Raw genomic sequence first — 25,938 nt, 5'->3', positions numbered from 1 at the left:
CCGGCTGTTGAATATTTTATGTCAATTAAACATTTGTAAAAACCAAGTATAGTATTATGATCTACTCATAACTATTACAAGACTGGCACATCTCCATACAGCAAGAGCCATTGCTAAGGCTACTGTACTACTCTGGCATGAATCATAATAAATTGGGATCCCCCTGGACATAATGAACAGTAATATAATTTTGTAGTTATTCTCCTAGCATGATGAAGCAGCAAGCCAAATTGAGTTTCTAGATAAATTTTGACATATGGGTCTTATTCCTAAAGAAAAAGAGCTATTGTTGCTTTGGCTTTGTTCCAGAATTCTGCAGAAATCCACATGGTAGCTTATTGTTATATTACAAAAAGGTACTACAAGTATTTTTTTATGAAAAAGAACAAATTGCTAAGTTCAATTAGTCCTTTGGGGCAGAATTTGGAATTTCTTTTCAGTCAGGCTGCTGGATCGTATGTGAACTATTGTTTGACTCACACAGGGGCTGTCCTAAAGGCCTATGAGCCATAAGGCCACCGTGGGGGCTTCTAGCTGATGGTGGAAGGATCAAGCAGCCCTCTTTGCCACAGCAGCAAAACATGATGTTGACATCATTTAAAAAAAAAATTAGCCATAGGAAAGAGGTTAAGAAGTTGTGGCAGAATTGAAACAAATCTAGGCCTCTCAACTGACAAGCTGAGAACCCTGCTTGGCATTTATGAGTGGATGCGTTTGAGGAATTATGTAAGAATAATAAGTTAAAGGATGCTTTTAATTTAAAAAATTAAGATAACCTGAAAACATACCTGTAAAAACATTTCAGTTGACACAGTCTCTTATGCTTATAACAAGGATTACTGTTAATGTGTTTTTGAGGAGTTGGGCTCTGATCTGGAAATATTTCTCAGGGAGATAAGAGTCTATGGTTAAACAGTAGTAGCAGTAGTAGCAGAATTCGGGTGTCATTGTATAGCCAAATTCAGAAGCTTGGGGGAAAAGAATAGCTACCATAGGAACCAGTATTTTAGAAGCAAGTACTGCTTATGAGAGTTATCAGTTGACCAAGGGATTCCTGTGTAGGTTTGTAAAGAGTGTCAGATCTAGCATTCTCAGTATGGAATTACTGGCATGATGCAATGGAGGAATAGGAATTTTTCTGCAGCTCTTTCAGTAGTATTGGTTCGGACTTGGGTTATCCAAATAATGCTCAAATTGTCCTAATTAACATTAACTCATCCCCTCTGTCGGGCTTATGTGACATATGCAACCCGACCATCAGTCAGTGGCATATTAAAACGCTCTCCACAGGACCACAGAGCAGTGGGTGACCTCTGCACGGACACGATCTTTGCTGAGCAGGAATACTCATATTTCTGCCCTAAGCACAGAGCAACCAGCTATCAACTGGGATAGAAAAATTATGTTCATTCAGGAGACTCTTGAAACATCTTGCTTCTCTCCCATGTCAATCCTTTGTAATAGAGTAAGGGAAAAGCACATACACTTTTCAGTAACAGTTTCCATACAAATGCACTGATGAAAGTAGGGTCCCATTTGGAGGAAGCTCAGTTCAGGGCTCAGCTTGTTTTCTGGAAGCTGGAAGCAAAAGACTGCTGTTAGACAGAGACAGACATGGGAAGGATGAGAATTGAAAGAAGATAAAAAGAGAGGATTTTCCTTGTCAGGTTTCTTCTGCAGTTATGTCTTGTCCTGTCACGTCCTGCTAGCACAACTTTTGGCAGAATCCAAAATGTGGGAGCCAAACTAGGCATTAACAATGTTTCTTCAACAGCTCAGCCATAGAAGCTGATTTCAAAGTTAACAGTAACTGCTCTCTTTGGATCAAGAGTCATTCATTCATTCAGCAGGTATTTATCGAGTGCTTACTTAGCACTGGGGAAACTGGTGAATGAGGTAAAATGCTATTCCTGCTCTTATTTACAAGTAAGTACTGGGGACCAAGGTTAATTGTTTACTTGCAGTTATGATAAGGGTCGCTCTTAGAGCTTATAATAAGGAGCTCTAACTTTGCCAGGGGCCAGGGTGGGGGTGGGTGATCAAAGCATGCAACCTTGAGGAAGTAACAGTTGAGCATAAATCTGAAGGATGCACTGGAGAGAGAGATGAAGGAGTAGGGCAAAGTGTTCTAAACAATGGGAAGAGCATAGGCAAAGTCCTGAAATGAGCAAAACAAGCAAAACAAGCTGAGCCTGAATTGAGCTTCCTCCAAATAGGACCCTACTTTCATCAGTGCATTTGCTTGGAAACTGTTACTCAAAAGTATATGTGTGTTGTGTCTTTTCCCTTACTCTATTACAAGGACTTACATAGGAGAGAAGCAAGATGTTTCCAGACCCTCCTGAATGAACATAATTTTTCAATCACAGTTGATAGCTGTTGCTCTGAGCTTAGGGCAGAAATATGAGTATTCTTGCTCAGCAAACATCATGTCCATGCAGAGGTCACCCACAGCTCTGTGGTCCTGTGGAGAGCATTTTAATACGGCACTGACTGATGGCTGGATTGGGTATGTCACATAAGCCTGACAGGTAGCAAGGAGATTGGTTTTAGAGGAACTGAAGGTCTAAAAAGGCCACCCTGGCTGAAGCAGGTCAGCATAACAGGAGAGAAAGGAGAAGGGGCCAGACTGTGCAGCACCTCATGGACATGGCAGGGGTTTTTGCCTTTATCCTAAAACCAATAGGAAGACATTGAAAGTACAAAGCTGGGGAAGTGACATGTGCAGCCCCTGCTTACAGAGGGCACAAAAGACTAAGGTTAGAATAGGGTGTGGGTTCTGAGAGGCCCTGTGGAGGCTAGTGCAGAAGCCCAGACTACAGAACAGGAACGAGGGAGATGGCAGTGGAAGAGAAGTGGAAGCATGCAAGCTACATTTCCAAGTTACAAGGGTCAAGTCTTGGCTTAGAAGCAATGGTGGTGGTTGAAATGTCAGTCTCTAGGGCAGTGTCAGAATTCCACCTGATGGCTCTGGCCATCACATCTCAGTTTCTGGATTGTTCGGGTTAATGCTAGACAGGTAGAGCCCCAAACTAAGTATGTGCTCTGAGAGACTCTGCCTCATGAATAAAAATCATGCTGTCCTGTGATTTTTATTCATGGAACAATTGTACCTAGAGACAACTCAATAGGAAAACTATTAATAACTGGTGATAATATCATCTCACTTCTTCAAAATAAATGTTTTTCATTTTCAAAAGTTCTAAGTTCAGTTACTTGCAATATTTCTGCTTACATGGTAAAGGTCTATAAATCAAGATGCAAATATCATCGGCTTCTTACAGGGTATTATACGAATGGTGATTTTCTAGGAGTTATTTCACTAAATTTGCATATGTAATCCAATGGAATATATTCATTGCAAATGATTCTGAAAATCATTTTCTTTTTTTTATTTTAAAAATGAGTTTGTGTTTAATAACCTTACATTCCCAATCTGTGTACTATTACTATTGTCATTCTCCTTCAGTAGTTCTGTGAAATCTCTTACAACTCTCAGATTCCATGATTTTCCTTCGTCCCTGTCTCTCTTATTATCTTTCATTTCATCTCTTCTCTCAGTGTCCTGTCTTTCTCTCTTTGTGGAAGTAGTAGCTGGCATGATAGATGGAAGTTAGAATGCTCAGGAAGGGTAGTTATCAAGGGAAGCTTGGGCCGTAGTCATCACCAATCCTCTTTGCTCAATTTCCTCTGTGCATTAGCTTCAAGTGCAGTCATTACTCATTTAGTCCTCAAATAAAATGCTCTTTGTTGCAATGACAATTTTTTTCTAGTATAAGGCAAAATGGCATATCAGTCTGATGATGTGGATTTTATAGCAACTGGCAGATTTTATTTGTGTAAGGAGTTTTTATAGTTGTTGGTTTCCTTTTTTTTAAGTTGCCATTTGGATCAAGGAGGATTTTATTTCTTAACTAGGATTATTCCTTTATCGGATATTAACTTAGCCTTTTTTCTCTAAATACCAAATTCATAGAGATGCTACATAGTTAATTTTTTTCTTTTTAACTAGATTATCCCCATATCAGGTATTTCATAAAGCTAGGATAAATGTATTTAACAGAAAATATCCATCTTATAAGTAATATTTCCCCCAAATACAATGAGGTCCATTTAAATGAATGTCTGAAATAAAAATAATCCTAATGATAGATCTAATGCACTTTGTATCAGACCCATTGAGTTTCTTTAAACTCTATTCAATAAATGCCTGATTAATAAATAATCTTGTTAAATGAACAAAACCCCAGTGTGCCAAATGGAGACATACAAAGCAATCATGATCAGACTTGTTATGGGAGAATGATAGATGAATAAATCTACTGTGCAATTAATTTATGACTGAACTATGATGAAATCCCAGTGGCAATACTAAATCTGTTAGAGGAATAGATTTATCATCTTCTTTCAAACAATTACATTCCAGGAACTTTACAAAAATACTATTATCTGAATCTTATCATAACAGAGATATCTATTCATTTACATGGGGAAGAATTCCTTCCGTGCCGTCTGAGCTAAATTAGTGTTTATTATTTTTGATGCTAACCAAAACAGAAACAATATAGGACAGAAACTACTAATGTGGTTAGCTATTCTTAGCTGCTTCTGTTTCTTCAGACTTGATCAAAATTGCCTAATTTTTAGATAGTTTTTTTGTTTGAATAATTTTACTTTTTAAAAGATGAAAAAGCAAACCAATAAAAAGCAGGTTATAGGCTATTTTGAAAGCAATCTGTGTTACTTTATAATGTGGTTACATGTAGGTTATGAAGGCACAAATTTGGGGGCCATGTTTTAAGAAGATCATTGGGGAGTGGTAGTATTTCAGAGTATTGTTACATATTTTAGCTTCAAAAGACAGTCGACTGTATTTTAGTGCTGTTGTTCTTTTAGACAGGCACTTATTGATACCAAAAAACACCACAAAAAGTAAAAAGGAAAACCCAAACCACAAGAAACATTTGATTTAAAGGTTAGATAATCTGAATTCATGAGAACTTAGATTCAGAGCATGGCAAGGTTAAAAGAAATTTTATTAGGATCAAGACACAAACCATGTTTAATGCAGTCCTTTTGTTTTGGGGAACTAGAGCTGATATTTTAAATCTAGTCATTTTTACCAATGTAAGGGAATTTAAGAGACAAAATTTGAATAAAAAGGTAAGATTTGTATAGTGATTACAAGGATGTGATCTTTAACAGAGGGTTTTGTTGTGTTTGTTTTCCACATAAAAGAATGAAGAATTTGTAAGGGTGAGGTAAAAGAGAAAGGATCTCCTTAAAACTTAGAGAAGGAAAGAATTTGTTCCATTGTAGCAATATTTGAAAACAGGTTTTATTAAGGTTTTAATATGTGTTGAAGTAAATAATTATGCAAATTAAACTAGAAACTTCTTAGTTTAAATCTAGTCGGCTATTTACAGTGTTAGTAGCTGGACATCATACTTTTTAAAATTAATGTAATATTGATAAATAGCAATCCTGTATATTCTCTTATTTCTCAGACTTAATAACAAAGACTTTATAAATCCACATATGTAGTGGGTTTCACTTGTTTGCACGTTATTCATGACCAATGTTATGTACACAGCATTGTTCTAAGGCCTTCTTTGATCTGATCTTGGGTATAAAGAAACAAAAACAAGCCGGGTGAGGTGGCCTAACCCGGGCCACCGGGTTTGTAGTCCTGGTGCCCTGGAGACTGAGGCAGGAGGATTGCATGAGCTAAGGAGTTTGAGACCAGCCTGGTGGCAACATAGTGAGACCCTGTCTCTAAAAAATAAAAATTAAAAACTAAAAAATGAGACAAAACAAATAAAAGTTATTACTTGCAGAGCTTATACTTGAGATTATATTAACATATGAAATAATACATTCGAACACTGACACATCACTTGTTTGTGAACTACCTTCATGAATTATTACCAAAAATCCTCCACTATTTTAAAATATTTTTTATCATGGTAAAACATATATAATCTTTTACATATCTTAAGTATACAATTCAGTGGCACTAAGTATATTTATATTGTTGTGCAACCATCACCACCATCTATCTCTAGAACTTTTTCATCTCCCCAGACTGGGACTGTACCCATTAAGCAGTAATTCCACAATCTCCCCTTCTCCCAGTCCCTGCCAACCACCATTCTACTTTTGTCTCTATGAATTTCTTTTTTTAAAAATTTAATTCTTTTGTAGAGACAGGTTCTCCCTGTGTTGCCCAGGCTGGTCTTAAACTCCTGGGCTCAAGCAATCTTCCCATCTTGGCCTCCCAAAGTGCTGGGATTACAGGTGTGAGCTGCCATGCCTAGGCTCTATGAATTTCATATAAGAGGAATCATACAGGGTTTGTCCTTTAGTGAATGACTTAATTCACTTAAGATAATGGCATCAAGATTCATCTGTGTTGTAACGTGTCAGAATTTCATTCCTTTTTGAGGCTGAATATTATTCTATTGCGTGTATATATTAATACTATATTTTGTCAGTCCATTTATTCATTGATGGACATTTAGGTTGTTTCCATCTGTTGGCTGTTACGAGTAATGCTGCTGTGGACGCAGGTGTACACGTGTTTGTTGGAGTCCCTGCTTTAATTTTTTGGGGTCTATCTCTGGAAGTGGAATTGGCTATTATGAGTAATGCTGCTATGTTGGCTGTTATGAGTAATGCTGCTATGGACACAGGTGTACATGTGTTTACTGGAGTCCCTGCTTTAATTTTTTGGGGTCTATCTCTGGAAGTGGAATTGCTGGATCATATGGTAATTTTATGTTTCATTATTTTTAGGAACCACCGTAGTGTTTTCCACAGTGGCTACATCGTTTTACATTCCCACCAGCAGAGCACAAGGGTTCCAATTGTATCTCTTGTGGTTTTTTATTTGCATTTCCCTAATGATTAGAAATGTTAATCTTTTCATGTGCTATTTGGCCATCTATATCTTAGTAATAGTAATCTTTTCATGTGCTGCTATTACTGTTAGTAATAGTAATCTTTTCATGTGCTGTTTGGCCATCTGTATATTTTCTTTGGAGAAATGTCTATCCAAGTTCTTTGTCCAGTTTTCAATCAGGTTTTTTGTTGTTGTTGAGTTGTAGGAGTTCTTTATAATATTATGAATAGTAATGTCTTGTTAGATATATGATTTGCAAATATTTTCTCCCTTCCTGTAGGTTGCTTTTTCACTGTTTTTGTGTGTGTGTGTGTGTGTATATTATCTTTTATTTACCTATGTAATGACTTTAATCAGTGCTTATTATTTCTTTGTGTGGATTCCATTCATTCTGTTGATAATATCTTCTGATGGACAAATGTTTTTAATTTTGATGAAGTTTGATTTTTAAATTTTCTTACTGCTTGTGCTTTTGGTGTCATATATATTTTTCATTTTGTAGTTTCCTTTAAGTCTTCTGGCTTTTGTGTTTTGTTAGGGAGGCCATCTACATCATAAGATTATAAAAATATCCTTTGAAATTTTCTTCAAATACTATTGTAATTTTTTAAAACATTTGGTTCTATAATCTCATCTGGAATTTAGTTTTGTGTATGATGTGAGGTAAAATTCCAAATTTATTTTTTCTATATGGATATTCATTTGTTCAAACCAAATGTAGTAAATAGTTTATTTTTTCTTCACTGTTCTGAAATACAACCTTTACCATATACTGTATCCACATATGTAAGTATGTCTATTTCTGTATACTCTATTATGTGTCACTGATTTGTCAGTTTCTGCTTTAATTATTTTATAGTTATGTTTTGATTTCTGATAGGGCAGGTCCCTTCTGATTATTCTATGTAAATTTTTTCTTCAGTGTTTTTATTTATTCTTCCAGATGAACATTTGAATCTACATATTGGATTTTTAGAAATACAGTAGTATGTTACAGTTTACCCAGGATTTGTTTTAATCAGGTGTGGTAAGACATGCAGACGCAGACATAATTATCATGAAGGAAATGTTTAGACTTATAGATCCCTAGAAACGGCTGTTATACAATGCCACTCAGAGCCACATGGGGAAGACCAAGATTGGGCAAGAGGCAGAACCAGGGAGCATGGCCCAGTGCCTTTATTGGGGTTTTCACAGGATCGAATGGGTGAGGTAGGGTAGGTATGTTGAATAAGTTTAGGATTGGAGAGTTTGAGTAATTTTGGTGGGCTCTGGGTTATAGCTGTGGCCCCTAATTATCTGATATCTAGCCCTAGGCAGATTTAGGGCGGCAGGAATATTGGCTTGGTGTGTGAGAGTTAGATACAGGAGATGGTTGGGGATGTGTGCTCTGGATTGGTTTACTTAAATATCAAAGGTGCACTTGCAAAGAAATCCTTTGTCTTCTCTAGGAATTAGCTAGCCCTGAGAGGGGCAATCTAAGATGAAGACTCCAAAATGCCAGAGTATCAAGAATACAGGGGAAAAAAAGTCAAAACAAGCTATGATTTTTTTTTTGACTGAGGTTGCATTGACTTATAGAGTAATTTGATAATGAAATGACATCATTACCACAGAGTGCTCCCATCTAGGAAAATGATATGTCTTATTAATTAATTAATTAATTGAGATGGAGTCTAGCTCTGTTTGCCAGGCTAGAGTGCAGTGGTGTGGTCTCGGCTCACAGCAACCTCCGTCTCCCAGATTCAAGCAATTCTCCTGCCTCAGCCTTCCAAGTAGCTGAGACTACAGGCATGAGCCACCACACTCAGCTAACTGGCTACTTTTTTGTTTTTGTATTTTTACTACAGATCAGTTTTTACCCTGTTGGCCACTCTGGTCTCGAACTCCTGACCTCAAATGATCCACCCACCTTAGCCTCCCAAAGTGCTGGGATTACATTGTGAGCCACCACGCCTGGCCATGTTTCTCCTTTTATTTATTTTTTATTTTATTTTATTTTTTGAGACAGAGTCTCACTCTGTCACCCAGGCTGGGGTGCAGTGGTGCAGTCTCGGCTCACTGCAACCTCCGTCTCCCGGGTTCAGGTGATTCTCCTGCCTCAGCCTCCTGAGTAGCTGGAATTACAGGTGCATACCACCACTCTTGGCTAATTTTTGTATTTTTAGTAGAGATGGGGTTTTGTCATGTTGGCCAGGCTGGTCTTGCACTCCTGACCTCAAGTGATCCTCCCACCTCGGTATCCCAAAATGCTGAGATTGCAGGCATGAGCCACCACGCCCAGCCCTTCTTCATTTATTTAGGTATTCTTTCATATTTTCAGTAACATTACATATTTTTCTTCACATAGGTCTTGCCCATTGTTGTTATTCTTATAAATATTCCTAAGATTTTTATTGCTATTCTTTTTTTCCCTATGGCTTCACCAAACATGACACCCTTACAGATCTTGTTCAATATTCAATCATTCATTTATTTTCCCAGAAAATATTTGTTGCCAGGTGCAGTGGCTCATGCCTGTAATCTCAACACTATGGGAGACTGAGGTAGGTGGATCTCTTGAGCCCAGGAGTTCGATACCAGCCTTGGCAACATGGCGAAACCCCATCTGTCTACTAATAATGCAAAAATTAGCTTGGCATTAGTACCAGCTATTCAGGAGGCTGAGGTGGGAGGATTGCTTGAGCTTCGGAGGTCAAGACTGCAGTCAGCTGTGTAATTGTGCCACTACACTCCAGTCTCGGTGACAGTGAGACCCTGTCTCAAAAAAATAAAAAAAATTGTTAAGTGCTTGTAAAGTATGAGTCAGACTCTAAGGTAGCCACTAGGCAGTCCCCTTCCTAGTGACTTCTTATATCCTGATCTGGGAAATGTTGAACATAGAGAGGGCACAGGTGGTGAAATTGGTCTCAGAGAAGTTGAGAAAACATGGGTTCAAGAATGCAGGTGGGAGGCTGGGCACGGTGGCTCACGCCTGCAATCCCAGCACTTTGGGAGGCCGAGGTGGGCAGATCACCTGAGGTCAGGAGTTCAAGGCCAGCCTGGCTAACACGGTGTAACCCCGTTTCTACTAAAAATACAAAAAATTAGCCAGGTGTGGTGGCGCGCGCCTGTAATCCCAGCTACTCGGGATGCTGAGGCAGGAGAATTGCTTGAACCCGGGAAGCGGAGGTTGCAGTGAGCCAAGATTGCATCATTGCACTCCAGCTTGGGCAACAAGAGCGAAACTGTCTAAAACAAAACAAAACAAAACAAAAAAAAGAAAGAGCACAGGTGGGAGAAAGGAGAAACAGAAGCAAAGGAAGACAGGAAATCTGAAGTAAAGAGTATAGAAGTTGTGAAGCATGGTGTTCAGTAGCCTCAATATATTTCAATAACTTGGGAAGCAGTCATCTGCTAAAAATGATAGGGCAGGGACAAGTCTTCCTGGTGGAGAATAATTTGTTGTAATAAAAGCAGCTTGTTGGATTACATGAGGGTCCAGCGTGAATGTGATCAGTGGTCAAAGTCAATGTGATTTTGTGACTTATGCTGATAGCATTCAGCAACCACAGAAGCAGGTGAGGACAGTGTGGTTGGTGAGATTATTCAGGTCTGAGGAGTGGCATGTTAGGATCAGTGAGAGAAAGGTCAAAAATAAAAGTAAGTGCACTGTTGAGGCTAGAGTGCTACCATTTGCTCAGAAATAGCCTCACTTGCACAGTTCTAAAAATGCAACTCAAAAGATAATTATTGACAATTAAATAGCCCCCATGGCTTCAACACTAATCATAACAAAACAAAAATACTGCAAGGAACGTTCATTCATTCCATTTTTATGGAAAGAATACCTGTGTTAGATGCTGGAACTGTTTTCAAGGAGCTCATTTCTAAATAATTTACTTTCTTGGACCATTTATCCAAAGAAGAAGTGCCATTTCTTCAAAGATGTGTGTTATTCAAATCTGCAGTATCTTCTGTAAGCATTCTGATTAAATAATTCCCCAGGACAGGAAAGTCACTTTGATGGTGGTTGTACAAGGGAAATGCCATGAATTCCCAGATGCTTTTAAAATACAGGTGGGTTATAAAGACAAAGGTGATGCAACTTTTTGAATGTCTCATTTTTAAATTACAACTTTCAAAGGAGTGAAGGACTTGCCATCCCAAAATATGTCCAACTGGTATATTAATTATTTTGAAAACATTGGAGAAATTGTAGTTTCAGAAAGGGGTAGCTGACCTGCATGCAGCAAGCCATAAAGCTTCTCCTGTGGCTCACGCCTGTAATCTCAGCACTTCGGGAGGCCAAGGCAGGAAGATCATTTGAGTTTAGGCATTAGAGACCAGCCTAGGCAACATGATGAGACCCCATCTCTACAAAAAATATGGAAATTAGCCAGGTGTGGTAGTACATGCCTATAGTGGCAGCTACCTGGGAGGCTGAGATGAGAGGATCATCTGAGTCTGAGAGGTCCAGGCTACAGTGATCTATGATCACACCACCACACTCCAGCCTGAGAGACAGAGTGAGACCCTGTCTCAAAAAAAAAAAAAAAAGAAAGAAAGAAGGGAGGGGGAGGGGGAGAGAGAGGGACAGGGAGAGGGAGACAGACAGGGAGAGGGAGAGGGAGAGGGAGACAGAGAGGGAGACGGAGAGGGAGAGGGAGACGGAGAGGGAGAATATTCCTTTGGACGAGATCCTCCCTTTACTAGAGCCAGGAATTAGCTCTTATCAACCAGAGGCTGGGAACTGGGGGCTGCAGTGGACCCAATTAAATATATTTTCCAACGTAACCCTTCTACTAGTTTTACACCCCGCTTGTATCTCCTAGTGACTCCCCTAGGAATTTATTGCCCATAGACAGATCACCTTTGCCCTATCATTTCTTCTTAAATTTATTATTCTTCATCCAAAAAGTATAAAAGCATCTTGCTTTGGCCCCTTTAGACTTCACTCTCTTGTGAAGATCCCCATGTACATGTAAAACTAATAAAATGTGTATGCTTTTCTCTTGTAAATCTGCCTTGTGTCAATTTGGTTTCTAGATCCAGCTGAAGGGCCCACATAAGAGCTCAGGGGGGTTGGAGGTGATCTCTCATTACCTACACGTTATATAAATTCAGCATAGGAATAATGCTTGAGGGTAAATTAACATTGTTAAAAAGAATACACCATAACATAAAGTACTTTAACATTTATGAGACCATTTATTAAAGAAAATACCATTATATAATAATGAGGCTAATAATTTCATATGGAAATAATACTGTATTAATTCGATGTATTCATACTAACAGTGAACATGATATTTTAAATTTTGCTGTCACATAATTATGCTGCTGCTTTATGAAATGTTATACTGTCACCTAGAAAAACCCTTATTTGAGTGTAGATCTGCGATCTTCAGCCTCAGATGGCAGGTTGTAATATGTTACTGAGGTATTTTTAAGTGAAGAGGTGGGAAAAACTCCTGGCTGAGTCATAAAGCTGAGGATTATTTCTTTCCTAATCTGCCTGGAGCAAAGCTGTCTAGGCTAACACTGGCCTTTAGCAAAGAACTGAAACACTTTCCTAGTTCTACAAGGCAAATTGGGTAATGGGATGTGGTGTTAAGTTTGGAATGAGGAGATATCTTAGGGTTGTGAGTCATAGTCTGTATTATTTTTAAGTTGTTGCTTAAAAATAAAAAAGCAACAAAAAGCAATCAAAGGGAAAGTGAGAGTTAGAAGAAGTTGAAGGCCAAATAATTTTATACTAGTCAGTAAATAGTAGTATTATGACTACATATGACTATTTGGTACAGGCATCTTAACTCCTCAGCTCTGTTAGCACTGATTAAAAGTGAAAAAGTTGATTCATTGTGCATTGGAATAAATAATGCCTCAAAGTTTACGCAGTGGTGGAAGTGAAACCAAAATACAAAGCTCCATTTGTGACTGAAGTTTGCTAACATTTCAAGAAGTAGGTTGAAGTGACAGTGGGTAATAGGAAAAGCAGACATATTTCTTGCCATGATATTTTATAGCTGTCATTGGCAGTGTGTTTTCTTAAACTGATATCAGCTACCATTTATACACTTAACAATTGCTGGTCAGATTAGGGCAGAAGGTTGTGGTACCCACATATATAAAATAGTATAATAATGTTCTATTTTTTTTTTGGAACAAATTTGTTACATGAAATGTCAGATGAGTCATTTTGCTCCTGTCAGGTATTTAAAAGTAATGGAAAGATGCCAACGTGGAAGCCCAGTAATTCATGTGCTGGTGTAATGGAGCAAATGAAATGCAAAGCTCTTGTACAGGTCCAATTTCAGCACCAAACGCTTACCTGTCAGTCAGCAAAATTGTCCCTGAATAAAAATGAACCCCATCTGAGAGGCAAAGCATTTTAATATACATCACATTCTTTGACTCTATTGCGAGGTAGAAGCTGCATGGAAAGAAAGAGAATGCTGTTGGAAAAGACATTTAACAGCAACCTCTGAGCATGCTGAAAATCTCACTCGCACTACTGCCCACAAAAGGTTTTTGGTTTGCCTTTTCTCTCCTGAGCTATTGACAAACTCTTCAGCATTGCTGCCCTCCCCGGCTCTGTGTCTCTTATCTACATGGAAAGGCAGCTGATTTACCCCAGTGAGAGATTTGGCCACTCAGGGATGTGGAGACCAAGTTTTAGACAGGTAACTTTATTGCTGTCTGGGTGCAGCTGGGGGATGTATTTATGGATGTGACAATTAAAAGTGTGTGTTGCACAAATCGAAAGTCAGACATACCCTTGTAGAAATGATTATTGTGGTCCAAAGTGACTGCCATTCTTTTGGAAAGCCTTTCATTTGGAATCAGTTCCCAGTTTTCTATATGAGCAAGCATCTTACAGAAATGAGGTGTCTAGTTTTTTTTTAGACCCAATTCCTGTGGTTTTTAAAAAGCAAATGGGAAAGTTAAGAATTTGTGTGCTTCAGTGCCCACGCACCCGGGGATTCTTGTACCCTACCTCTAGGAGTCATGATTTGTTCTACCTTTGAAATGTCTGTTTTCCATTTCTGTGTTTAAGACTCTAAGTGCTTATAGGAACCCAAGCAGCTATTGAAAACCAGTAATGACTAGTTCTTCTAAATGCTAATGATTGAGAATGAACTAGCAATCAGGGCTCAAAAATAAAATAAAATAAAATAAAGTGTGCTGAATTAGAAACGATAATAATTAAATCAAGCCAAGGTGCCCTATACTTATGACTGCACTAATGCTTGAAAAATTATGAGTACAGAGAAAATTTACATAAATCCTCTTTAAATGATGTATGTGAAAAAAAAAGAAAGAAGGAAAAACCATGGTCACAGGACTGAATTTATTTTAATCCCCTGGTTCAAGTGGTCCTAGAAATAATCATACTTGTATCAATCTATATTGCATGACTTTTGTAAGATGTGAAAATAGTGTTTTTCACTAAATTGTCACTTATTATTGTTCATTTAGGGCCACTAACATAGAAAAATTTCTCAGCTACAGTGTCAAAAGAATAGGGACAATTTGATGTTTTCTTTTGATGCTGTTTGTTGATATCTAGACCACTGTAGCTTGATTGCCTAACATTAAACCTATAATAACAGTGCAATCATAGCAGTATCATCATGAATGTTGTTACAATAGAAACAACATTTACACGGCTTCAGAATGGTAATTATCAAACTTTTTGTCATGAAGCGCTTATTTGCTAGCATTGATCTGCCCTGGTCAGTTGTTAGCTCTTCTCATCTGAGGTGTATTGATTGTATAATCAGTAGATAGAGGCTGTGGGCAGATGAAATTCAGTGTTGTTGGGCAAATTATCGGCTGCTTGCCTGTTGACCTGGACCCTGCTGGTTGTACCTTAGATGCTGGTGGGATTATTACTCATTTCAGTGACCCTACTTTATGACAGAGCACTCTGTATTATTATAAAAGATAAATGCCATCCTGCTTGCTGTGGTTGTGGTTGACTACACAAATGTCAGAATATAGCTAGTCTGCAAACTAGGCAGTACAAGTATGTTTCTGATGAGATCAAAAGGAGAAATTTTCAAAGACTACCTTTTCTGAATTTGTCTCTCTATAAGAATGTAATAACAAAAAGCCTATGTGTATCTAGCTGATGATAATAATGAAACCTTTATGTATATAGCTCTTTATCATGTGCTAAGGATTATGACAAATCACTTAATATTTTGTTTTACCAGTAAGAACACTGAAGCCTACATTAAGCTAAGCAAATGGGCTAAGATCCCATGTCAATGAGCAGTAGAGCTTGGAATTAAATCTGTTTCTCCTGAATACAAGTCAAGTTTGTTATATTCTACTGCTCTGTCTTATTAGGTTATCCAGGCTGACCATTAAATATGTGTGTACTGACAGATCTAAGGTTTCATCCAACTGGATTAAAAAATAAAGACCTCAATGTTACTGAAATAAATTATTGCATTGGGTAATTTTTGAGACTATTTGAACTATTAAATAATTATAACATTCCAAAGCCCAAGGTCTAACATGGGATTAATTTTACAGACAAAATCATTTTATATAAAGAGCAATGTAAATTTTATAGCTGGTGGCTGTTTTTAAAAAATCTAGATGGTTTTGGCCGGGCGTGGTGGCTCATGCCTGTAATCCCAGCACTTTGGGAGGCTGAGGTGGGTGGATCACAAGGTCAGGAGTTCGAGACCAGCCTGGCCAATATGGTGAAACCCCATCTCTACTAAAAGTACACAAATTAGCCGGGCGTGGTGCCACGCGCCTGTAGTCCCAGCTACTCGGGAGGCTGAGGCAGATGAATCGCTTGAACTATAGAGGCAGAGGTTGCAGTGAGCCGAGATTGTGCCACTGCACTCCAGGCTGGGCAACAAAGCGAGACTCCATCTCAAAAACGAAAACAAAAACTAGATGGTTTTAACAGAATGTTTTGTTTATATGAAAAAATTCTCAAACGTTATTTATGTTACCATGTCCTATTTTCCTTGCACTTTAGGATCATTCTATCCATCGTAGGTAAGTACAGGATGGCATCACATCCTAATACCTAAACTGGGCCTTTCTGACACTACATGGAAGAACAGAAAGAATGTCTTTAGTCTATTTGGACGTTTAGATTGCTTCACAAATACATATATGTGAACTTGACAGTGTTCACAGTGGCATTTTTACTCTTTCTCTCTGAAAAGAAAAGAGCATAAAAAGGATGTACCTCACTAACAGTGCAATGCTATAAAAATATTAATGTTTTGGTGCTGATCATTCAAATTCTCAAATAGTAAAATAGATGAAGCGATACTTAAACATAATTCTCCATTTCTAAATGCACTCAGTTGTGCCTGGTAAGCTGTCTCATTCTTTCTGCCAACTTCTGGACCATTGTTTTATAAAGGTCAGTGGTTACCTGCTCATTGTATTTTAAAGGCACACTCACAGCACATAGTCCAGTAAGCAAGTCCAGCAATACCACATTCCTCTTTGGTCTTAAATTCTGCACCTGTTGAATCATGATTGGACAATGATTTTTTTTCCTCCTAGTTAACTACTTTACGTTCTTACTTTTAAAAGACTAAGTGACTGATCTCTTACCCAAAATGTTGGAGGAGATAATGGGTAGAGTACATGAAAGTTACATGCAGAGGTGGCTTAGAGTTGAGATATTTAGTAGTTTCCCTCTCTGTGAATACCAAAAAACACAGCTGTTTGAGTACTTCCTTAACATTGCTTACCTAAGCAAGGCAAATAACTAAGAAACTGACTCCCAGTTTCTAGCATCGTAAGCTTTTCGAGAGAAGCCTAAATTTGTGTGTATATTCCTTTCCTTTATCTTTTGGCTGCTGAAATACATACTATCAGCATAGTATTTCAACAAAAATGATGATCTTTTTTGGAAATTCGAATTGTTCTGATACTCCCCACAAAAAACCCTTAAAATATATATAATACATAATAGTCATTATTTGGGTACTGATCCTATTATACTGTTAGCTCTTCACATCTGACCTATTTTAGTATTTCCTGCATTGCTCACTACTATGCTTTGAGTGTAGAAGGAGCTTTATTGATTAAAATGGACTGGATATTCATTCAACAAGTATCTATTGGATGCCTACTAGATATGAGGCACGGTGGGAGCCATCAGATACGGTAATCAATGAGCAAGACACACACACAGTCCCTGCTCTCAAAGAGCTCATGATGAGAAAGATGTAAGACAGGCATTAAGTGACCAATTACATAATTTTTAATGCAAGTTTTACTTTAATATTATATGCTTAAATAAAATTCACGATGTTAGAGGATACTTCAGTAAGAAATCAGATCAAGTTTATGCTTCTCCAGGACAGGGACCTTTAAAAATCAACACTTAAAACTCAATATTTTGCACTTAAAAATAAAATGAGGCTGAGGACCATGGCTCACCCTATAATCCCAGCACTTTGAGAGGCTGAGACAAGAGGGTTTCTTAAGACCAGGAGTTTGAGACCAGCTTAGGCAACATAGGGAGATTCTGTCTCTACAAAAAATAAAAAATTAGCTGGGCATGGTGGCACATGCCTGTAGTCCTAGCTACTTGGGAGGGCGAGGGGGAAGGATGGCTTGAGCCCAGAAGTTCAAGGCTGCAGTGAGCTATGTTTGAGCCACAGCACCGCATCCTGGGCAACAGATCAAGACCCTGTCTCTGAAAAGAAGAAAGAAAGAAAAAAGAAGGAAGGAAGGAGACAAAAAATAAAATGCACACATTGCAAGTGTACATTTCAATGAATTTAGACAAGTGGATACAAATATCCATATATAAGTGAATATATTATATAGGTAGAGATGAGTATATATGTATGTATAAGCATATACATATATAACTGTGTACATACCCACACATCCCTTCATTCAACATACAGGATATTTACATGACCCCAAAAAGCTTCCTTTGTGCTCTTTCCTTGAATACAACTCGTGATTTCCCCCAGGCTCCTAGATTTTTTTTCCAGTTTCAGATAAATGAAATCACATAGTATGTACTCTGTGTCTGACATCTTTCACTCAGCCTGATGTTTCTGAGATCCATCCATGTTCTTATGTGTATCACTGGTGTTTTCCTTATTATTACTGATTAGCATTTTATTTTATAGATACACCACAATTTATTTATTCATTTATCTACTGATTGACAAAAATAAACCTTAATTTATTGCTTATAAGGTAAGATGAAAGAAGTGGTACATTTTTATTTGTGAGCTGTGAAAATGTACTAGAGGACCTGAGATATTACCTTATATTCACCACGTATGAATAGTGTTGGCCCACACTGAAGTAATTTTTATCCCCAAATGAGCCTGTTATAAAGACATGTCCTACCTGAAAAAAGTTTCATTGATAATTTATGGATAATATTAAATGCTTCCTAAGTTGTTGAGTAGAATGCTGAACTAACAGGTAAAACACTAAAATTAACCTGATTCTGTGTATTGTGGGCTACTTACAGAATGCAACAATTATTTTTGGAATTCAAATTCAAGTCAAAAAATATTTATGAATGTCTGCTATACATAAAGAATGGTATTCAGTTCTATAAGGCAATAGAAGATAAGCAAGATGGAGTTCCTTCCTTGGAGATCCAGTGGCCTAAAGTGGGAAATTGGGTGTCTGCATGAAATAATTAAAAAAAATAGTAGGCCTGGTGTGGTGGCTCACACCTGTAATCCCAGCACTTTGGGAGGCTGAAGCGGGCGGATCACGAGGTCAGGAGATTGAGACCATCCTGGCTAACATGGTGAAACCCCGTTTCTACTAAAAATACAAAAAAAATTAGCCAGGCGTGGTGGTGGGTGCCTGTAGTCCCAGCTACTTGGGAGGCTGAGGCAGGAGAATGGCATGAACCCAGGAGGCAAAGGTTGCAGTGAGCCGAGATCGCACCACTGCACTCCAGCCTGGGTGACAGAGCGACACCCCATCTGAAAAAAAAAAAAAAAAAAAGTAAAAAGGCTTGTTGATTAAACCAAAGTAGTTTTAGTGCCCAGCTTTTTAAAAGGGGAGTAAATTATACCTCCTATAAGCCAGTCAAGTTAATTTTGATACCTTTAAAGATTCTGCACTAGATGAAATCATTGAACAATCAATTAGTTACCACATAGGAGAGCATGAAGCACTGGGTAGTCACTGTCTTGGCTTCGCAAAGAGCAAATTGTACCAGATCGATTTAATTTCCTTCATGAAGAGATTGACAGTTTATACAGACATTTAGGAAGCAGGATATATAATTCATCTGAACTTCAGAAAGGATTTTGATTCAGCCACACATGACATTTTAGCACTAACTCAAAGGATGTGGTGTAGTCCAGACCATATTCCTGTAGGAAGTGGCCTGCTTCTCTGAGGGGTTATATTTGAAAAGTGTTATGAAGGGCTTAGCGTCAACCATGAATCTTGTTTTATAAATACGTATCCAAATGCTGGAGTTATTCTGAGTTTCTGTGTCATGCATAAATAATTGAAAATAAACTCATATGTTGGCAAAGGAAAACCTTGATATGAGTACTCTGGAAGATTGTTATAGATTAGATGAAATGATCTTAAACCATAAAAGTGACAATTGTATACTTTATGAAGGGCTGTAAGATCAAGTTCAAGTAACATGCTATGGTGATCCTAAGCTTTGCCAAAGATAGATGCAAGATGGGAACAGCTAGGCCATAAATAAGACAAGAGACTTAGGAGTCATAGTGGAATTCAATCCATATATTGCTGATCAATTCTGTGTTATTATTTATAAACAATGCATACTTTTAGAGTGTGTAAAGAGGAATATGATTTGCAAGCATATGGAGCCCAAAGGTCGTTACTCCGCAATAGTCAATTTTAGTCACAACTCTCAGACTCTTATAATTTTACACTACAGGGAAGCTAGAGGGTCCAGAGAAAAACATTCTAAATATGCAAGAAGATAAATAAACATTTCTTTAAAGTTCAGACTATAGAAGAGAGACCACTCTTCAAATTGTACAGAGGTATCATTTCATTTCATAGTCATTTATTGTGCAGCCAGCTGTATCTCAGCTTGTCACGATTTATGGAGCAATTGTTTTTTGTTGTTTTAATTTTCATCGCGAAGAATATAGAGCAAACAAGCTTAAATATAGCAAGACTTTAGTTAGGTAAAGGAGGAACTCTTACTATTGAAGTCATTAAGCACCAAAACATGTCATCAAAGAGTTTCTGAAATGCTTTTTCTTTTCTTTTCTTTTTTGTTTTAGTAGAGATAGGGTTTCACCATGTTGGCCAGGCTGGTTGTTGAACTCCTGACCTCAGGTGATTCACCAGCCTCAGCTTCCCAAAGTGCTGGGATTACAGGCGTGAGACACTGCACCCAGCCCTGAAATGCTTTTTCTTGAAAGCTGTTTGGAAACAGAATAGGCAGCCTTCTGCCCAAGGTGGCATAGGTGTTTAAGGCTTGGTTTAGTTTAAGTGTTCCAAAATCTGATAGGGTTTCAGGATCACTTGGATAGAATTTTTTGAAACACAGCTTTATTGAAGTATTTTACTATATTTATTGAAGCTTTATTGAAGTATTTTACTATACATTGCACGTATCTCAAGTGTACAATTTGATAAGTTTTAACATATGTATATATATGTTAAAAGGATTCCCTATTTAATGAAACTATTACCACAATCAAAATAATGAACATATTTATCACCCCCAAAAATTTTCCCCTGCTCTTTTGTAGTCCTTCCTACCCTTCCCTAGGCAAATATTATCTGCTTTTTCTCACTATAGATTCATTTTCATTTTCTAGCATTTATGTAAATAGAAGCTAACAAATTGTATTCTTTTTCATCTGGCTTTTTTCACTCAGCATAACTATTTTGAGCATTCTTTCACTCAGCATAATTATTTATATTTGATTCATGCATATTGTAGTGTGTTTCAGTCTTCTATTCCTTTTTTATTGCTGAGTAGTATTCTGTTGTGTGGATTTATATGCAGTATATTTATCCATTTATCCATTGATGGACATTTGGGTTGTTTCCAGCTTTGGGTTATTATATATAAAGCTGTTGTGACATTTATGTAGAATCTTTAATTTGGACATATGCTCTTATTTTTCTAGAGTAAATACATAGGAGTAGAAATGCTTAGATCATATGGTAGGTATATGTTTATGTTTAACTTTTAAAGAAACTGCCAAACTGTTTTCCAGAGGGGTGGTTCTATTTTACATTCCCAGCAGCAGCATGGGAAAGGTCTGTCAACACTTGGTTGGTGAGTCCTTTCCATTTTAGTCATTCTAGTAGATGTATTAGAATCTCATTGTGGTTTTAATTTAAACTTCTCAAATGATCATCTTTTCATTGCTTATTTGTCATCTGTGTATCTTCTTTGGTGGAGTGTCTATTCAGGTTTTTTTTTTTTGCCCACTTTTAAATTTGATAATTTGTTTTCTCATTATTGAATTTTGAGAGTTCTTTATTCTGAATACAAGTCCTTGAGCAGATTCTGATGAGAATTGCATTGAATCAATAGCTTAATTTGGGAAGAAGTGACTTCTTAACAATACTGAGTCTTCTAATCAATGGACATGGCAGATTTTGCTGTTAATTTAAATTTTAAACTTCTTTCAGCAATATTTCACAATTTCCAAAGTACAGGTTTTACATATCTTTTGTCAGATTTATCCCTAAGAATTGTATATTTTTTATTGCTATTGTAAATTTTATTAAAAAAAAATTATTTCCAATAGTTTGTTGCTGGTATATGGAAAAACAACTTTTATTTGTGTATTGACCTTGTGTCCTGCAACCTCACTCAACATACTTGTTAGCTTTCTGTAAATTCCATCAAATTCCATCAAATTTTCCACATGAACTGCTAATATTTTCATATTGTCTGCTAATATTGACATTCCTTTCCCATCTAGATGCCTTTTATTTCTTTTCTTCCCATACTGCATTGGCTAGAGCCTCTAGTATAGTGTTTAATAGAAGGAGTAACAAAGAATATCTATGTCTGCGGGGGATATTGGTCTGTAGTTTTCTCTTTGTCTTTGTCTGGTTTTTGTATTGGAGTAATGCTTTCTTCATTAAGTAAGTCGGAAAATATTCTTCCTTTGCAATTTTCTCAAAGAGTTTGGGAAAGAATTGGTGTTATTTCTCCTTCAATATTTGGTAGAATTCACCAGTGAAGCCAGCTAGGCCTAGAATTTTCTTTGTGGGAAAGTTTTTAAACTACAAATTCATTTTCTTTTATGGGTACTGCAATATTCAGGTTATTTCTTCTTGAATAATCTTTGAGAGTTGGTATCTTTCAAAGAACTTGTGCCTTCCATTTCATCTAAGTTGTCAAACTTATTGGCATAATGTTATTTATAATTTTCCTTTATTATCTTTTTACCATCTATAGAATCAATAGTGATGCCATCTTTCTTATTCCTTATATTGGTCATTTTTGTTTTTTCTATAGCTTGTCTTGGTTATCAGATTAATGGTCCTCAGTGCTTGGGTTCAAGTAACCCTTATTTTACTTAATAATGGCTCCAATGTGCAAGAGCAATCTTGCTGGCATATTGTTATAATTGTTCTGTTTTATTATGTTATTATTGTTAATCTCTTACTATGCCTAATTTATAAAGTAAACTTTATCATAGGTATGTAAGTATAGGAAAAAACATAGTATATATAGGGTTCAGTCCTATCTGTGATTTCAGGCATCCACTAGGACCTTGGCATGTATCCCCCAAGGATAAGGGAGGACTACTGTACTTTGTGATCAGAGAACATATTTTGCATGGCTTAAATCTTTTTAAGTGTATTGTTTTGTGGCCTAGAATATCGTCTAGCTTGGTAAAGCTTCCACTGGCATTTCAGAATACTGTATTCAGCTCTTTTGGGTGGTGTGTTCTATAAATGTCAATTAAGTTGGTTGGTAATGTTATTCAAGCCTTCTATGTCCTTACTGGGTTCTGTATACTTGTTATATCGATTATAACATGTTAAAATCTCTGACTATAATGATAAGTATTTATAATACATATTCTTGAGTTTTGTTTTGTGAAGCAGATGTGTTACTGGGAAACAGCTTGATCCTTTCAGATCTTGCTTTTAAGATTTGTTAGGTGGGACCAGCAATATTTATGTAGGGCAAATTTTTCCACACCACCGAGGCAAAACTCTTTTGTGTACTCAACTCAATGTTCAATGAATTAAGAAGTTTTTCTTGTCAGACTGGCAGAAACATGCACAATTTTCAGTTTTTTGTGAACACTGGATACTATTTCCTTTAATCCTTTCTGATAGGTCTTTCCCTGGCCTCCTGTAGTTTTCTCAGATACATGTGCTTATCAATACTCTGATGAATACTCAAAGGGAGGCATTTTTCAGATGTGCTGGGTTCTATCTCTTTGCAGCTCTCTACTCTCTGATACTCTGTCCTTTGAACTGTAGCCACATTGTTTTTTCCAGACTTTCAACTCTGGTACTCTGCAGGGCTCCACTTGGGTTCCCTGTCCCAATGCCATAGCCTGGAGTCTCTCTTAAACTTGAGATAATTGTTGGAATCACTCACTCACCTCATTTGTATTCTGTCTCCCAGGGATAACTGTCCTTCATGCCTGCTGCCCACTGTCTTGAATACCATAGTTTCATTTATTATATTTGATTGGTAGTTGTTTTAGGTGAGGGAGTAAATCTGGTCCCTGTTGCTCTATCTTGAATAAAAGCAGAAGTCTCCCTGGGGAACTTTTGAAAAAGACAACTTCATTTTATTTTTGAGACGGAGTTTTGATCTTGTTGCCCAGGCTGGAGTGCAATGGCATGATCTCAGCTCACCACAACCTCTGCCTCCTGGGTTCAAGCGATTCTCCTGCCTCAGCCTCCCGAGTAGCTGGGATTACAGGCATGTACCACCATGCCTGGCTAATTTGGTATTTTTAGTAGAGATGGGGTTTCTCTGTGTTGGTCAGGCTGGTCTCGAACTCCCGACCTCAGGTGATCCGTCTGCCTCAGCCTCTGAAAGTGCTGGGATTACAGGCGTGAGCCACCATGGCTGGCAATTGCTACAAAGAGAATAAAATACCTAGGAATACAACTTACAAGGGATGTGAAGGACCTCTTCAAAGAGAACTACAAACCACTGCTCAAGGAAATAAGAGAGGACACAAATAAATGGAAAAACATTCCATGCTCATGGATAGGAAGAATCAATATTGTGAAAATGGCCATACTGCCCAAAGTAATTTATAAATTCAATGCTATCCCCATCAAGCCACCATTGACTTTCTTCACAGAATTGGAAAAAACTACTTTAAATTTCATATGGAACCAAAAAAGAGCCCGTATAGCCAAGACAATCCTAAGTAAAAAGGAAGCATCACGCTACCTGACTTCAAACTATGCTACAAGGCTACAGTAACCAAAACAGCATGGTACTGGTACCAAAACAGATATATAGACCAATGGAACAAAACAGAGACCTCAGAAATAACACCACACATCTAAAACCATCTGATCTTTGACAAACCTGACAGAAACAAGCAATGGGGAAAGGATTCCCTATTTAATAAATGGTGCTGGGAAAACCAGCTAGCTAATGCAGGAAGCTGAAACTGGATCCCCTCCTTATACCTTATACAAAAATTAACTCAAGATGGATTAAAGACTTAAACGTAAGACCTAAAACCATAAAAACCCTAGAAGAAAACCTAGGCAATACCATTCAGGACATAGGCATGGGCAAAGACTTTATGACTAAAACACCAAAAGCAATGGCAACAAAATCCAAAATTGACAAATGGGATCTAATTAAATGAAAGAGCTTCTGCACAGCAAAAGAAACTATCATCAGAGTGAACAGGCAACCTACAGAATGGGAGAAAACTTTTGCAATCTATCCATCTGACAAAGGGGTGATATCCAGAATCTACAAAGAACTTAAATTTACAAGAAGAAAACAACCCCATCAAAAAGTAGGTGAAGGATATGAACAGACGCTTCTCAAAAGAAGACATTTATGCAGCCAGCAAATATGAAAAAAGCTCATCATCACTGGTCATTAGAGAAATGTAAATCAAAACCACAATGAGATACCATCTCATGCCAGTTAGAATGGTGATCATTAAAAAGTCAGGAAACAACAGATGCTGGAGAGGATGTGGAGAAATAGGAAAACTTTTACACTGTTGGTGGGAGGGTAAATTAGCTCAACCATTGCAGAAGACAGTGTGGCAATTCACCAAGAATCTGGAACTAGAAATACCATTTGACCCAGCAATCCCATTACTGGGTATATACCCAAAGGATTATAAATGAACTCCTGACCGCAGGTGATCTGCCCGCCTCAGCGTCCAAAGTGCTGGGATTACAGGCGTGGGCCACCATGCCTGGCAATTGCTACAAAGAGAATAAAATACCTAGGAATACAACTTATAAGGACCTCTTCAAGAAGAGCTACAAACCACTGCTCAAGGAAATAAGAGAGGACACAAACAAATGGAAAAACATTCCATGCTCATGGATAGGAAGAATCAATGTTGTGAAAAATGACCATACTGCCCAAAGTAATTTATAGATTCAATGCTATCCCCATGAAGCTACCATTGACTTTCTTCACAGAATTGGAAAAACTACTTTAAAGTTTAAAAAACTACTATAAAGACACATGCACATGTATGTTTATTGCAGCACTGTTCACAATAGCGAAGACTTGGAACCAACCTAAATGCCCATGAATGATAGACTGGATAAAGAAAACGCCGCACATATACACCATGGAATACTATGCAGCCATAAAAAAGGATAAATTCATGTCCTTTGCAGGGACATGGATGAAGCTGGAAACCATCATTCTCAGCAAACTAACACAGGAAGAGAAAACCAAATACTGCATGTTCTCACTCATAAGTGGGAGCTGAACAATGAGAACACATGGACATGGGTCTGGGGGGCATCACACACTGGGGCCTGTTGGGGGGTGGGGGACTGGGGGAGGGGTAGCATTAGGAGAAATACCTAATGTAGATGATGAGTTGATGGGTGCAGCAAACCACCATGGCACG

The 25,938-nt window shown here is 37.7% G+C and overlaps 1 protein-coding gene across 8 annotated transcripts in view; it reads left to right on the top strand.

Moving 5' to 3' along the window:
- Positions 1 to 25,938, top strand: part of CAMKMT (calmodulin-lysine N-methyltransferase) — a 417,874-nt gene that overhangs the window by 206,739 nt on the left and 185,197 nt on the right. The gene's annotated exons all lie outside the window — the stretch shown is intronic.

The sequence above is a fragment of the Pongo pygmaeus genome, chromosome 12 (assembly GCF_028885625.2).
Source record: "Pongo pygmaeus isolate AG05252 chromosome 12, NHGRI_mPonPyg2-v2.0_pri, whole genome shotgun sequence".
In the NCBI taxonomy this organism is placed as follows: domain Eukaryota; kingdom Metazoa; phylum Chordata; class Mammalia; order Primates; family Hominidae; genus Pongo; species Pongo pygmaeus.
This window is presented reverse-complemented; position numbering and strand designations above follow the sequence as displayed.